The following is a 4,389-nucleotide window of genomic DNA, read 5'->3' as shown; positions in this document are numbered from 1 at the left end:
TGACCTCGAATGGGTTCAAAGTCCTTGTGAAGTGACATCAGGAATTCATAGAGGCGAAATTCATCTCTAATGGAAGCATATTGTTGAGCATCCTTTGAGCATGCCCAAATTGGATCAGAAAGGTCAATTTGGTCCCAAATGAAGCGAAGCTGATCACAGTAGTCATTGATGGATTGCCCTGGTTCTTGCCTGAGTTGATGCAATTCAACCACTAACTGATATTTCGTGGATCCGTGAGTAGTAGAGTACCTTTTGGCCAACATATCCCATGCTGATTTTGCATCATCAAAGCTGCCCAATAGATTGGAGATGGAGGGAATAGAAGTGTTCCGAATCCATGTGAGGATCATGTGGTTGTGACTATCCCATTCAATCATGCGATTAAGGAAAGTAGCATCTTCTTCACTTGCTCCTTTGACAGGAATGGTAACTACACCAGTACAGTAATGCCAGAGAATGCGACCCTTAAGAAAACTGCGCATAGCTTGAGACCAAGATAAGTAATTCTTGTTCCCCTCCAATACAGTATTGACGTGGTGCTGACGTCAGCAGATGACTGGATGCTGACGTAGATAAGGCTGACGTGGCACAGATGACGTCAGCTTAAACTGAGGACGGCGTGTATGGCGCGTGGGGCGCAGACACAGAAGCTTCAGGCGGCGCGTGAGGGTGCATGGGCTCTCCGATGACTGCGAGGCTTTCACCGACGGGTAGATTGGTTCAAGACAATCTCAGTGATACCTCCAGAAATATGATCAGAGCAATATTCGCGGCGGGATGACACGTGCAATGATCTGTGCAGTATTGGACTCCTCAACGACAACAGCTACAAGTCCGGAACCCAAAGACAACGGCTGGAAGATGTCGGGGGTTCAACGACGAGAGGCTGCGACGACTGTTATGATTGCGGAAGCGATGTTGAGAGTGGAGTAACACCAATAAAGATAAGACTGCTATGAAAAGGTCAGAGCAGTGACTCTGATACCATGTTAGAAATACTGAATCATAGTATTGTATTTCATGATCAAATAATATACACACGTGCCTTTATATAGTAAGCATATGTGTGCGGTACAAGTAAAGTGTAGTACAAGTACAAGTGTGCTATACAAGTAAACTAGCTGGGCCTAAAGCCTATAACATAATATACATTAACACTACTATTTTAATGCAGGTTGCCATACCAAACCACTTTAAATTCTTTTTTGGATTCCAAGTTTTTCCTCTCTCTCTCTCTCTCTCTCTCTCTCTCTAATTATTCAATCACTCAACAATTTCAACAAACTTTATAATTTCAAAAGTAACAAATTAAAACATTTAGTTTCAAAAAAAGTTAACTAAACCCTAAACCCATATTAAACCCCACACATATAATGTTGTTTCATTTAATTACACTAAGATTTAATTTGTTATTTTTGAAACTATAGTTAATTTGTTATTTTCTTAAATCTAAGAGTTTAATTTTGTTACGCCTTCTAAACTATAGGATTTAAAATGTAATTTGACATTTTTTTAATATTAAAGTTCAAGTTACTATCTCTAAAATATTTTGATTAAATTTGTCTTTAAAATATCACAAATCTCATTTACCTATCTTACACATAGATATCCTCTTAAACTCCTCTTATGAGACTGCCATGAAATAGCCAAAAAAAAAAAAAAAAACTACACTAGTTGTAACTAGGTTTATTCCAACCTTTATGGTGAAATAAGAGATCTAAGGTTTAATCTCTTCTTACACCAAAAATTAATTGGTGTCTTAGTATGATAACAAAGAGCTATCATCAGAAGCAGACGCTATAGATTGAAACTCTCTTAAAAAAAAGATTTAGTCCAACCCTTTTCCACAAAATATTAGACTCTCTCGTTTAGTGATTTAGAGAACACTCATACAAACTTTTCAATATGTACAATTGTTCTCATCAAAGTGAGGAGGAAATGTAAAAGATTGTGCTTTATCTATAAAAGCAAAAGAAATACTATACTCATAACATTGTCACAAAAAATTTATGTGGCAGGTTGTTACTTGCTACTACTAATGGGCAATAAAGTAATTTCAATTGTAGATTCAAATTTAAAACCTGTAACAACCTGCCAACCGAAATTTATTGTGAAAATGTTGTAGACGTAGCACCTCTCATAAAAGTATGAGCTAAGGATACTAAGTGTACTTAGGCTCCTATACCAATTGAAATTTTTTGTTTAGACCCCTAGTTAACTAAATAATGGGTATGATGAAAAAATAATAAATAAATAAATAAAATAAGGGGGTGTTTGGTTTGAGGAGTTTTGAGTTATATAACTCAAAACTCATCACTAAGATAAAATTTGTTTGGTTGAGTCTTCAGTTTTTGTTTTCATAACTCATTTCTCAAAATTTTGAGTTATGAGAATGAAAACTGAGAACAGGTGGAGAGGTGTTTTCAGTTTTTAGAATATGAGTTTCATGGCATTCTCGAAAATTAGTAGAACCATGTGGTCCCCACTGCAGTGACTTGTCACATCAAATATCAATACCGTTAGAAGCTTCTTCATCCTCTTTACTATTACTCCAGCTTCACATTACATACATTGATACACCACCAGCCCCTCTCTGTTTTCCTCTCTTCTTTCTACATCCATAACTACACTTCCACCAAAATTGTTTGCTAGGACCAAGTTTCTAAACAAGCACAGGCAGCAAACACCAAGCCAAACTATTCCATGCTTTTAATGTTAATGTTAAAGAAACCAAATACCCAAATTCCTCCAGCTTCACATTACATACACCACCAGCCCCACTCTGTTTTCCTCTCTTCTCTCTAGATCCATAACTACACTTCCACCAAAATTGTTTGCTAGGATCGAGTTTCTAAACAAGCACAAGCAGCAAACAATATTAAGTGGGGAAAATAAGGGATGACCCATTGTTTGATTTTGGGGTTCTTTCGGGGTAGAGGAATGAGGGAAACTCAGACAGAACAGAGGCCCTAACGCTGAAACGGACACAAAAAAAAAACCGTGGAATCTAGGACTACTATCGATGATTGGGCGAGATGAAAAGGAAAATGGGATTTGCTGGATATGCATGTCGACCAACTCTTGGATTTTGGGGTTAGTTCGAGACAGAGGAAGAGGAGGAAATCATCACACCATAGCCCGTATAACAAAAAAGGAACAAAACTCTCCGGTAGAAACTAGGCAATCGAAGACAAGAGTGAGCTTTGAGAAATTTCTTTAGGGGTTTGCTGGAGATGGGTCTTGTGGATATGGAGGCGGAAGAGTAGAGCTAATGGACTTTTTTCTAACATTTGGTGTGTGTGTGTGTGAGAGAGAGAGAGAGACATAGATAAGGAAGACAAATTTTGGGTGAAAGGAGAGAGGTCACACGCGCGAGAGACACATGGCCGTTCTGAAAGTGCATGCCGTGGGCTCCACCAAAAAGTGAAAAAGTTGAGTAATAAAAATGAGATACACGGGTTTGAGTTATGAACCAAACAAAAATTTTCAGTTTTGAGATATGAGTAATGAGAATGAGTTTTGAGTTATTGTTTTTGAGTTTTGAGATAGTCTCAAACCAAACACCCTCTAAATATTGGGGATAATTAGTGTACTTTCTCATCAAACTTGATGCTAGTTATATGGTGTAATATGTGATCTACCCATTGTGTGCTCTTTATGTAATATTCCTTGAGCTAGAATGATGTGATTTTTTAATTGCGTGACATGAGACTTAACAATCATGTCAAATTGAATCAAATAATATACAAGATTTGTAATGCATGAGATCCAAAAAAAAAAACAAAGATTTGTAATGCCTAATATCTATAGCACATGATGTCTCCTAATTGAAAATCATAGTAAGCAAGGTGACTATAACTTAAGAATTAATATACACAAAATAAATAAATAAATAAATAAAAAATAAAGTACAAAACTATGATCTTTGCTACATGTGGTCCCATTTTATTATACTCAAAATTTCATGTGTATGATTTAGAGTAACATCAAGAGTGGGGGAAAAAGGTAAACAGTATTTTATATTGCCTTAGAACTGTATTTGTGGAAGCCTACAACATACTTTTTCAAACTAAAATAAAACAAGTGTACAAACTATGACAGCAGCTAACACAACGACAAAAGAAATGAAAACAAGCAACAAAACAAAATAGGGCAACTGAATGAGATCAACAAAGGCAGCAATTACAATTACAAAACTACCATCTAATACATGTTTTTGGGGGAATTTCATAGCAACAAAACTAGGAGAATTTCATTTGTTAATTGTTGTTCTTGAGAGAGAAAGAGAGTTTGGTTATGTTTGGTAACAATTTTTGTTTTCTATTTTCAATTACTTGTTTTTGGGGATATAAAGAAAAAATAATTTTCTTGTATTTTTGAAATCAAAAA

Source organism: Quercus suber, unplaced genomic scaffold (genome assembly GCF_002906115.3).
Source record: "Quercus suber isolate HL8 unplaced genomic scaffold, Cork oak 2.0 scaffold_145, whole genome shotgun sequence".
NCBI lineage: Eukaryota > Viridiplantae > Streptophyta > Magnoliopsida > Fagales > Fagaceae > Quercus > Quercus suber.
The sequence above is the reverse complement of the archived record's forward strand: the minus strand, read 5'-3'. Positions refer to the sequence as shown.